Source organism: Papio anubis, chromosome 2 (assembly GCF_008728515.1).
Source record: "Papio anubis isolate 15944 chromosome 2, Panubis1.0, whole genome shotgun sequence".
In the NCBI taxonomy this organism is placed as follows: domain Eukaryota; kingdom Metazoa; phylum Chordata; class Mammalia; order Primates; family Cercopithecidae; genus Papio; species Papio anubis.
The window spans coordinates 144,844,033-144,857,311 of NC_044977.1; the positions used below are offsets into that span (position 1 = coordinate 144,844,033).

General features: G+C 37.6%; 1 long non-coding RNA gene and 1 pseudogene across 2 annotated transcripts in view; both read left to right on the forward strand.

Moving 5' to 3' along the window:
- The window catches only part of LOC108584669, a 340,166-nt gene that overhangs the window by 264,987 nt on the left and 61,900 nt on the right, over window positions 1–13,279 (forward strand). The window lies entirely within an intron of this gene.
- On the forward strand, window positions 10,951–13,106 carry LOC101007503 (annotated as a pseudogene). The gene has a single exon (XR_002520515.2). The product of XR_002520515.2 is annotated as a coiled-coil domain-containing protein 25 pseudogene (transcript).

Consider the following 13,279-nt stretch of genomic DNA (forward strand, 5'->3'; position numbering starts at 1 on the left):
AAGTCCCCTTGCTTTCTGGAGCACTATGATAACAAGATAATTCATGTTTCCACTGTGTACACAGGGATTTAAAAACATTACTTACACCCATCACCTGCTCACTGGTGAAAGATTAGATCCTTATAAACATGAACATATATGTCTACATCAGACATTCTTCATAACTGCTTCTGATGTGAGTGTCTCTGTCTGATATAACCATCACCAAACCCTTTTGGACATTATTTCTAGCCATTCCCATGGGGTAGGTGCACACACATATCCGTTACCTCTTTCAACCAAAAGCTAAAAGTGAATTTAAAAACCAGTTAATGCAGCAGCTTTAATTTTTTAAACTACAAAATAAAATCAATAAGTCAGTTAGGACATTAGAAAACAGCTGCAAACAGCAGATCAGTTTTAACACAAAAGCAAAAACAAAACAAAAGCCAATGAAAAGGTACTAAAAATCAAAGAGATATTGATCACAGTTTTGTGGTACTTCCTCTTTAACGTGGTAGATTATTCAGTTTCATTCTTGATTAAAGAGAGGAAAAAGATTAAGTATTAAATAATTCCTAATATACTTTTCTTTTTACTTCCATAATATTGGTTCTAAAATGAACTAAGATAGTTTTGTGGGTGGAATTTCAGTGTTATCAGCATTATGAGAGAGAGAAAATAAGAGCAAATTTCAGCAAGAAAAAGTGCCTGTACAAATATACTATGTAAAACAGTATCAGAGACATATAGACTAACCTATCTCTGATATAAAGAAAATTATAAATTAGTGTATTTCAGATGGTCTAATTTTACCATCAGCAATTTACTATCAAAAGTTACATAACCACTTAGGGACCAATGAAAAGAACAAACTAAGCCCAAGGTTATTAGAAGAAAAGAAATAAGAAAGATCAGAGTAAAAATAAATGAAAAAGAGACAAAAAATAGATAAAATCAACAAAAGTAAGAGTTTGTTTTTGAAGAGACAAAATCAACAAATCTTTAGCTGAAGAAAAATAAAAGACTAAAATTAGAAATGAAAAGGGAGACCTTTCAATTGATATCACATAAATATAAAGGATTGTAAGAGATTACTATGAACAATTATACACCCACAAATTGAATAACCTATAAGAAATTGATAAATTTCTAGAAACATGTAGTATACCAAAACTGATTCAGGAAAAATTACAAAATCTGAACAAACCAATAACAAGTAAGGAGACTGAATCTCTAATAAAAAGTCTCTCATCAGAGAAAAGTCCAGCACCTGCTTGTTTCACTGTTGAATTTTATTGAATACTTAAAGAATTAACAATAACTTCTACTTAACCTTTTCTAAATATGAAGTAAAACTTCTAAACTCATTTGTTAAGCTAGCTTTTCCTTTATACCAAAGTCAGATAAGGACACTATGAGAAAAGGAAACACACTAATATCCTTGATGAAAATAGACTTAAAAATCCTCAACCAAATATTAGCTAACTGAATTCAACATCTTAAAAAGATCATTCACCATGGTCAGCTGGGATATATTCCAGAGATGCAAGGAAAATAAACACATGCAAATCCATCAAAGTGCTAACCATAATAACATAATTCAAGACAAAAATGATACAATCATCTCAGCAGATACAAAAATCACTTGACAAAATTCAGCATCCTTTTCTAATAAAACGTTTTCAATAAATTAGGTATAGAATGAATGCACGTGAACATATTAAAGGCCATAAAAGACAAGCACACAGCTAACATTACACTCAATGATGAAAAACTGAAAGCTTTTCTTCTAAGATAGGAACAAGACAAAGTCCACTCTCATCAGTTTTGTTTAATATTGTACTGGAAGTCCTCAAAGAGCAGTTAGCCAAGACAAAGAAATCAACAATATCCACATTGCAAAGCAAGATGTTAAGTTGTCTCTACAGATGACAAAATTATGTATATAAAAACTCTAACAACTCCACTAAAATCTGTTAGAACTAATAAACAAATTCAGTAAATTTGTAACATACAAAGCCAATCTACAAAAACATTTCTATATACTAACAACATACTGTTTGAAAAAAATCAAGAAATCAACCCCATTTACTATAAGTACAAAGAAATAAAATACAGATGGTCCTTAAGATGGTTTGACTTAGAAATTTTCAAACTTAGAATACTACAAATGTGATACATATTCACTAGAAAGTGTACTTTGAGTACTCATACATTCCATTTTTCACTTTTCATATAATATTCAATAAATTACATGAGATATTTGACACTTTATTAAAAAACAGGCTTTGTGTTAAATGATATTTTGTTCAGTTATAGGCTAATATATGTCTTCTGAGCACATTTAAGTTAGACAAGGCTAAGCTATTCTCTTTGATAGGTTAGGAGTATTAAATGCATTTTAATTTATAATATATTCAATTTATGATTGGTTTATTGGGATGTAACCCCATCTTAAGGAGAATCTGTAATTAGGAATAAATTTAATCAAGGATGTGAAAGACCTATACACTGAAAACTATAAATATTTGACAAAAGAAATCAAAGACACAAATACATGGAAACATATCCCATGTTCGTGAATTGGAACAATTAATATTGTTAAAATGGCAATACCACCCAAAGTGATAGTGATTCAATGCAGTCTCTGTGAAAATTCCAATGACATTTTTCACATAAATAGAAAAAAATCCTAAAATTAGTAGGAATCCACAGAATGTCGTGTGTCAGTTCATTTTTATGCTGCTGATAAAGACATACCTAAGACTGGGTAATTTATACAGGAAAAATAATTTAATGAACTTACAGTTACAAGTGACTGAGGAGGCCTCACAATCATGGTGGAAGACAAGGAGGAGCAAGTCACATCTTACATGGATGGCAGGAGGCAAAAAGAGCTTGTGTGGGGAAACTCCCATTTTTAAAATAATCAGATCTCAGGAGATTTATTCAGTATCACAAGAACAGCATGGAGAAGACCCACTCCCATGATTCAATTACCTCCCACCAGGTCCCTTGCACAACATGTGGGAATTCAAGATGAGATTTGGGTGGAGACACAGCCAAACCACATCAGACCCCAACCAGTCAAAGCAATTGTGAGCAAAACAAAACAAAAAAACCCTTAACATAAACAACAAAAACCCCAAAATGTTAGCTATGGTCATCAAACTACCTAATTCAAAATGTACTACAAAGCTATAGTAACCAAAACATCACTGTAGTGGCATAAACACAGATACATAGATGACTAGAAAAGAATTGAGAGTCCAGAAATAAATCTATGGATTATAGTAAAATTGATTTTTGATAAAGATAACAAGGACACACAGTGGAGAAAGGAAAGTTTCTTCTACAAACGGTGCTGGGAGAACTGAATATTCACATACAGAGAAATAAAATTAGACCATCATCCATATCATGTACAGAAATCAACTGAAAATGAATTATAAACTTAAAATTTCTGAAAGTCTAAAACTACTAAAAGAAAACTTAAGGGAAAAACCTCCATTAAGCTTCATTGCCCAAAGTATTAAAAATCTTTGCTTTAGGCAATAATTTTTTGGAGATGACCTCAAAAGCACAGGTAGAAAAATCAAAATAGGCAAATGAGATCACATTAACCAAAAGTTTCTGTAAGCCAAAGGAAACAACCAAAGAGTAAAGAAGCAGCCCACAGATTTGGAGAAAATATTTGTGAATTCTACATGTGATGAAAGCCTAGTATCTAAAATATATAAAAGCTCAAACAACTCAACAACAAGAAAACAAATAACCCTATTGAAAATGGGCAAAGGACCTGAGTAAATATTTCTCAAAAGCAGACATGCAATTACCAATAGGCAACTGAAAAACAATGCTCAACATCACTAATCATCAGGGTAATGCAGATCAAAACCATGAGACATCACCTCACATCTGTTAGAACATCTATTATTAAGCAGATGAGAAAAAAGTGTTGATGATGTGGAGAAATGGGATCTCTTGTACATTGTTGGTGGGAATGGAAATTAGTACAGTCATTATGAAAAGCAATATGGAGGTTCTTCAAAAAACTAAAAATAGAATTACCATATGATTCATAAATCCAAGTTCTGGGTATATACCCAAAGAAATTCAAATCAGTATGTTGAGGAGATATCTGCATTCCTGTATCCATTACAGCATTATTCACAACAGACAAGAGATGGAAACAACTTAAGAGTCCACGTGCAGATGGATGAATAAAGAAAATGTGGAGGGAGGTGCCAATATGGCCGAATAGGAAAAGCTCCAACCTACAGCTCCCAGCGTGAGTGACACAGAAGATGGGTGATTTCTGCATTTCCAACTGAGGTACCAGGTTCATCTCCCTGGGGTGTGTCAGACAGTTGGTGCAGGACAGTGGGTGTAGCTCAACCAGCAAAAGCTGAAGCAGGGCGAGACATCACCTCACCCGGGAAGTGCAAAGGAGAAGGGAATTCCTTTTCCTAGCCAAGGGAAACCGTGACACACAAAACCTGGAAAATCGGGTAACTCCCACCCTAATACTGTGCTTTACCAAGAGTCTTAGCAAACGGCACACCAGGATATTATATCCTGTGCCTGGCTCGGAGGGTCCCACACCCACGGAACCTCCCTCATTGCTAACACAGCAGTCTGAGATCTAATTGCAACGTGGCAGTGAAGATGGGGGAGGGGCGCCCACCATTGCTGAGGCTTAAGTAGGTAAACAAAGCATCTGGGAAGCTCCAACTGGGTGGAGCCCACTGCAGCTCAAGGAGGCCTGCCTGCCTCTGTAGACTCCACCTCTGGGGACAGGGCATAGCTAAACAAAAAGCAGCAGAAATCTCTGCAGATGTAAATGTCCCTGTTTGAGATCTGAGAATGGACAGACTGCCTGCTCAAGTGGGTCCCTGACCCCCAAGTAGCCTAACTGGGAGACATCCTCCACTAGGGGCAGACTGACACCTCACACCTCATGCGGCTGGGTACACCTCTGAGATGAAGCATCTAGAGGAACAATCAGACAGCAGCACTTGCTGTTCAGCAATATTCTCTCTTCTGCAGCATCTGCTGCTGATACCCAGGCAAACAGGGTCTGGAGTGCACCTCAAGCAAACTCCAACAGACCTGCAGCTGAGGGTCCTGACTGTTAGAAGGAAAACTAACAAACAGAAAGGACATCCACACCAAAAACCCATCTGTACATCACCATCACCAAAGACCAAAGGTAGATAAAACCACAAAGATGGGGAAAAAGCAATGCAGAAAAGCTGAAAATTCAAAAAATCAGAGCACCTCTCCCCCTCCAAAGGAACACAGCTCCTCGCCAGCAATGGAACAAAACTGGATGGAGAATGACTTTGATGAGTTGAGAGAAGAAGGCTTCAGTCGATCAAACTTCTCAGAGCTAAAGGAGAAGCTACGAACCCAGTGCAAAGAAACTAAAAATCTTGAAAAAAGATTTGATGATCCTAGGTATCTCAGCTGGTTTGAGAAATAAAGGGAAAGAGTACAAGAGAGGGAAATTTAAAGCTGGGTGTCTCAGGGAGACATCACATGTCGGTAGGATCCGTGATGTTCTCCGAGCCATAAAACCAGCAAGTTTTTATTAGCAATTTTCAAAAGGGGAGGGAATGCATGACTAGAGTGTGGTCACAGAGATCACATACTTCACAAGGTAATAAAATATCACAAAGCAAGTGGAGGCAGGGTGAGATCACAGGACCACAGGATGGGGCGAAATTAAAATTGCTAATGAAATTTCAGGCATGCATTGTCATTGATAACATCCTATGAGGAAACAGGATTTGAGAGCAGACAACCCGTCTGACCAAAATTTATTAGGCGGGAATTTCCTTGTCCTAATAAGCCTGGGAGCGCTACAGAGACTGGGGCTTATTTCATCCCTTCGACCTCGAACATAAAAGATGGCATGCCTTAACGGGGCCATCTATAAACCTACCCTCAGGGTACATTCTCTTTCTCAGGGATGTTCCTTGCTGAGAAAAAGAATACAGCGATATTTCTCCTATTTGCTTTTGAAAGAGGAGAAATATGGCTCTGTTCTGTCTGGCTCACTGGAGGCCAGAAGTCTTACCTCTGGTGTTCCATGAACATTGCTGTTATCTTGTTCTTTTTTCAAGATGCCCAGATTTCATATTGTTCAAACACACATACTCTACAAACAATTTGTTCAGTTGACGCAATCATCACAGGGTCCTGAGGTGACATATATCCTCCTCAGTTTACCAAGAAGATGATGAGTTTAAGAGATGAAAGTAAATACAGGCACAGGAAATCACAAGATTATTGACTGGGGAAGTGATAAGTGTCCATGAAATCTTCACAATTTATATTCAGAGATTGCAGTAAAGACAGGTATCAGAAATTATAGAAGTATTCATTTAGGGAACTAATAAATGTCCATGAAATCTTAATAATTTATGTTCTTCTGCCATGGCTTCAACCAGTCCCTCCATTTGGGGTCCCTGACTTCCCACAAGAGACAAATGAATAAATAGAATAACCAATGCAGAGAAGTCCATAAATGACCTGATAGAGATGAAAACCACGACACAAAACTACGTGACAAATGCACAAGCTTCAGTAACCAACTCGATCAACTGGAAGAAAAGTTGTCAGTGATTGAAGATCAAATGAATGAAATGAAGTGAGAAGAGAAGTTTAGAGAAAAAAGAGTAAAAAGAAATGAACAAAGCCTCCAAGAAATATGGAATTATGTGAAAAGACCAAATCTCCGTCTGATTGGTGTACCTGAAAGTGACAGGGAGAATGGAACCAAGTTGGAAAACATTCTGAAGGATATTATCCAGGAGAACTTCCCCAACCTAGCAAGGCAGGCCAATATTCAAATTCAGGAAATACAGAGAACACCACAAAGATACTCCTCCAGAAGAGCAACTCCAAGACACATAATTGTCAGATTCACCAAAGTTGAAATGAAGGAAAAACTGTTAAGGGCAGTCAGGAAAGGTCGGGTCCCTTCCACAAAGGGAAGCCCATCAGACTAACAGCAGATCTCTCAGCAGAAACTCTACAAGCCAGAAGAGAATGGGGGCCAATATTCAACATTCTTAAAGAAAAGGATTTTCAACCCAGAATTTCATATCCAGTCAAACTAAGTTTCATGAGTGAATGAGAAATAAAATCCTTTACAGAGAAGCAAATGCTGAAGATTTTGTCACCACTAGGCCTGCCCTACAAGAGATCTTGAAGGAAGCAATAAACATGGAAAGGAACAACTGGTACCAGCCATTGCAAAAACATGCCAAAATGTTAAGACCATAGATGCTAGGAAGAAAATACATCAACTAACAGGCAAAATAAGCAGCTAACATCAAAATGACAGGATCAAGTTCACACATAACAATATTAACCTTAAATGTAAATGGGCTAAATGGTCCAACTAAAAGACACAGACTGGCAGAATGGATAAAGAGTCAAGATCCATCAGTTTGCTGTATTCAGGAGACCCATCTCATGTGCAGAGACACACATAGGCTCAAAATAAAGGGATGGAGGAAGACCTACCAAGCAAACGGAAAACAGAAAAAGGCAGGGGTTGCAATCCTAGTCTCTGATAAAACAGACTTTAAACCAACAAAGATCAAAAGAGACAAAGAAAGCCATTACATAATGGTAAAGGGATTAATTCAACAGGAAGAGCAAACTATTCTAAATATATATGTACCCAATACAGGAGCATCCAGATTCATAAAGCAAGTCCTTAAAGACTTACAAAGAGACTTAGATTCCCACACAATAATAATGGGAGACTTTAACACCCCACTGTCAACTTTAGACAGATCAACAAGACAGAAAGTTAACAAGGATATCCAGGAATTGAACTCATCTCTGCACCAAGCAGACCTAATAGACATCTACAGAACTCTCCACACCAAATCAACAGAACATACATTCTTCTCAGTACCACATCACACTTATTCCAAAATTGACTACATAGTTGGAAGTAAAGCACTCCTCAACAAATGTAAAAGAACAGAAATTATAACAAACTGTCTCTCAGAACACAGTGCAATCAAACTAGAACTCAGGACTAAGAAACTCAATCAAAACCGCTCAACTACATGGAAACTGAACAACCTGCTCCTGAATGACTACTTGGTACATAACAAAATGAAGGCAGAAATAAAGATGTTCTTGAAACGAATGAGAACAAAGATACAGAATACCAGAATCTCTGGGACACATTTAAGGCAGTGTAGAGGAAAATTTATAGCACTAAATGCCCACAAGAGGAAGCAGGAAAAATCTAAAATTGACACCCTAACATCACAATTAAAAGAACTAGAGAAGTGAGAGGAAACACATTCAAAAGCTAGCAGAAGGGAAGAAATAACTGAGATCAGAGCAGAACTGAAGGAGACAGAGGCACAAAAACCCTTAAAAAAATCAATGAATCCAGGAGCTGGTTTTTTTTAAAAGATCGACAAAATTGATAGACTGCTAGCAAGACTAATAAAGAAGAAAAGAGAGAACAACCAAATGGAGGCAATAAAAAATAATAAAGGGGATATCACCACTAACCCCACAGAAATACAAACTACCATCAGAGAATACTATAAACACCTCTACAAAAATAAACTAGAAAACCTAGAAGAAATGGATACATTCCTGGACACATACACTCTCTCAAGACTAAACCAGGAAGAAGTTGAATCTCTGAATAGACCAAAAACAGACTCTGAAATTGAGGCAATAATTAATAGCCTACCATGCAAAAAAAGTCCAGGACCAGATGGATTCACAGTCGAATTGTACCAGAAGTACAGGGAGGAGCTGGTACCATTCCTTCTGAAACTATTCTGATCAATAGAAAAAGAGAGAATAATCCCTAAATTTTTTTATGAGGCCAGCATCATCCTCATACTAACACCTGGCAGAGACACAACAAAAAAAGAGAATTTTAGACCAATATCCCTGATGAACATCGCTGCAAAAATCCTCAATAAAATACTGGCAAACTGAATCCAGCAGCACATCAAAAAGCTTATCCACTATGATCAAGTGGGCTTCATCCCTGGGATGCAAGGCTGGTTCAACATATGCAAATCAATAAATGTAATCCAGCATATAAACAGAACCAAAGACAAGAACCACATGATTATCTCAATAGATGCAGAAAAGGCCTTTGACAAAATTCAACAGCCCTTCATGCTAAAAACTCTCAATAAATTCGGTATTGATGGAACGTATCTCAAAATAGTAAGAGCTATTTGTGACAAAGCCACAGCCAATATCACACTGAATGGGCAAAAACTGGAAGCATTCCCTTTAAAAACTGGCACAAGATAGAGATGCCCTCTCTCACCACTCCTATTCAACATAGTGTTGGAAGTTCTGGCCAGGGCAATCAGGCAAGAGAAAGAAATAAAGGGTATTCAAGTAGGAAAAGAAGAAGTCAAATTGTCCCTGTTTGCAGATGACATGATTGTATATTTAGAAAACCCCATCATCTCAGCCCAAAATCTCCTTAAGCTGATAAGCAACTTCAGCAAAGTCTCAGGATACAAAATCAATGTGCAAAAATCACAAGCATTCTTATACACCAGTAACAGACAAACACAGAGCCAAATCATGAATGAACTTCCATTCACAATTGCTTCAAAGAGAATAAAACACCTAGAAATCCAAGTTACAATGAATGTGAAGGACCTCTTCAAGGAGAACTACAAAACACTGCTCAGTGAAAAAAAAGAGGACACAAGCAAATGGAAGAACATTCCATGTTCATGGATATGAAGAATCAATATTGTGAAAATGGCCATACTGCCCAAGGTAATTTATAGATTCAATGCCATCCCCATCAAGGTACCAATGACTTTCTTCACAGAATTGGAAAAAAACTGTTTTAAAGTTCATATGGAATCAAAAAAGCGCCCGCATTGCCAAGAGAATCCTAAGTCAAAAGAACAAAGCTGGAGGCATCATACTACCTGACTTCAAACTATACTACAAGGCTACAGTAACCAAAACAGCATGGTACTGGTACCAAAACAGAGATATAGACCAATGGAACAGAACAGAGTCCTCAGAAATAATACTACACATCTACAACCAGCTGATCTTTGACAAACCTGACAAAAACAAGAAATGGGGAAAGGATTCCCTATTTAATAAATGGTGCTGGTAAAACTGGCTAGCCATAATTAGAAAGATGAAACTGGATCCCCTCCTTACTCCTTATACAAAAATTAATTCAAGATGGATTAAAGACTTAAATGTTAGACTTGAAACCATAAAACCCCAGAAGAAAACCTAGGCAATACCGTTCAGGACATAGGCATGGGCAAGGACTTCATGTCCAAAACACCAAAAGCAATGGAAACAGAAGCCAAAATTGACAAATGGAATCTAATTAAACTAAAGAGTTTCTGCACAGCAAAAGAAACTACAGTCAGAGTGAACAGGCAACCTACAGAATGGGAGAAAATTTTTGCAATCTACTCATCTGACAAAGGGCTAATATCCAGAACCTACGAATAACTCAAACAAATTTACAAGAAAAAAAAAAAAAAAACCCAAAAGCGAGCAAAGGAAATGAACAGACACTTCTCAAAGAAGACGTTTATACAGCCAATAGACAAGAGAAAATGTTCATCATCCCTCGCCATGAGAGAAATGCAAATCAAAACCTCAATGAGATACCATCTCACACCAGTTAGATTGACAATCATTTAAAAGTCAAGAAACAACAGGTGCTGGAGAGGATGTGGAGAAATAGAGACACTTTTACACTGTTGGTGGGACTGTAAACTAGTTCAACCATTGTTGAAAACAGTGTGGCGGTTCCTCAAGGATCTAGAACTAGAAATACCATTTGACCATGCCATCCCATTAAGGGATGTATACCCAAATGACTATAAATCATGCTGCTATGAAGACACATGCACAAGTATGTTTATTGTGGCACTTTTCACAATAGCAAAGACTTGGAACCAACCCAAATGTACATCCATGACAGACTGGATTAAGAAAATGTGGCACATAGACAGAGGAGTTCCGGGGGCCAGGCGGTCGCCGCGAGTCTGGTATCCTGAGCTTCGTGAGTTGAGCGCTGCTGCTCCACAGTGGAGTCACCACATCGCTCCCATGATCATGGTGTTCTACTTCACCAGGAGCAGCGTTAATTCATCTGCCTACACTATTTACATGGGAAAAGATAAATATGAAAATGAAGATCTGATCAAGCATGGCTGGCCTGAAGATATCTGGTTTCATGTGGACAAACTCTCTTCAGCTCATGTATACCTTCGATTACATAAGGGAGAGAATATAGAAGACATTCCAAAGGAAGTGCTGATGGACTGTGCCCACCTTGTGAAGGCCAATAGCATTGAAGGCTGCAAGATGAACAACGTTAATGTGGTATATACTCTGTGATCTAACCTGAAGAAAACAGCTGACATGGATGTGGGGCAGATAGGCTTTCACAGGCAGAAGGATGTAAAAATTGTGACAGTGGAGAAGAAAGTAAACGAGATCGTGAGCCGATTAGAAAAGACCAAAGTGGAGCGGTTCCCAGACCTAGCAGCAGAGAAAAAATGCAGAGATCGTGAAGAGAGGAATGAGAAAAAAACCCAAATTCAGGAAATGAAAAGGAGAGAAAAAGAAGAAATGAAGAAGAAAAGGGAAATGGATGAACTTAGGAGCTATTCATCACTAATGAAAGTTGAAAATATGTCTTCAAATCAGGATGGCAATGATTCAGATGCATCATGTAAAAGGAGGAAAGGACCTTTGAAAGGTGTGAATGTAGAGACAATTGCAGACCTTTTGGTTTCATCCGTGTTCTGAAGTATAAAATACAACCAAAATTCTACCTTCATCCTACCCAGAAATTATAGATTTTCAAGTTTTAAAAAAATTGTACCTTTTTTGCTGACAGAAAAGCATCAGATATGTATAAAATAGTTGAACTTGACAGCATACAACCTAACGTGAAAATGTTTTTGCCAGAACATGTCTTGGTACCTTGTGAAAGCAGGCTGCCCTTGTTCTTGAGATAGACTTTAAAATGAACCAACTCTGAAAAGTACTTCTGTTGCTCTGATCTATCCCTGAAAACAGATGTCTTGAAACACTTTTCATATTCTTAAAACAATCTTCACTTCTGTTAAGAAGAACATGTTGGTGGGTAATTATGCAAATGTTTTCCTGTCCCTGATTTCCCGATTAGAAAAAAGGGCATATGGGTTTTGAAAAAGAGATTTTTCAGAAGATTGTAAGCTTCAATATTCACGTTCCATCATGTCATCTGGGTGTGTTAGTAGAGTGACCCTCAACGCACTCTATCTCAGCTTTTATGTCCTTGCTTCCTCTGAGCAGGAGCCTTCATCTTAATATCATCATATTTAAAGAAATTGATGGTGTTCATCAATGTGGAGCCTGTGGCAGTTGTTGCCTGAGCACCAAGTAACCCAAGCCACCTGTGTGACAACTTCTGGGCCTAGGAGTAATTTCTCAGCATTGAGGGTAAAATAGGATGGAGTGCTCTGTTGATCATTTGGGAGATGTAGGCTACCTGATTTGTGCCTTGGGATGCAGCGTGAAGCAGAAGTCCATTTTGCAATCATGAGTTTAGAAAGAACTAAGCATTTTACAAGCCAGCCAAGTAATTATTTTCTTTACCTTGAAATCATATTTGAGTTGTAACCCCAGAGTTAATTTCTCATTAGATTCAGTAACTTACTATGTAACATTACTTCTCATGTGAACCACTTACTATCTGTTGTGATTCTGAGCAGAAGATATCTTTTGATTGCAGTATGTAAGGCAACCCCTGTAGAAGGAGACAAAACAAGGAGAAAGAGAACAAAGCCTGCCAGACCAGAGGCGAAGAGATGGATATTTTACTCATACCCACAGCAGCAAGAATGACCTCCTGCAGCAGATATTCCACGTCTAATAGCACTTTGGAACTATGGGCAAAACCAAAAGGCTAGTGTTTCCATTTATTTCACATTGGTGTATGGGGTTGAACTGGAAAATTCACTGAGGCATAACTCACTGGCCAAATTTTGAGAGGTATATAAGATGACTTTAGAGATGAGTGGCTTTGTTTATGTGTCTAATGATATTCAGTCTGACGTTCTGCAATTTTAAAAGTTTAATAAAGTATCTTTTTTTAGTCTGAAAAAAAAATGTGGCACATATACACCATGGAATACTATGCAGCCATAAAAAAGGATGAGTTCATGTCCTCTGTAGAGACATGGATGCAGCTGGAAACCATCATTCTCAGCAAACTATTGCAAGAACAGAAAACTAA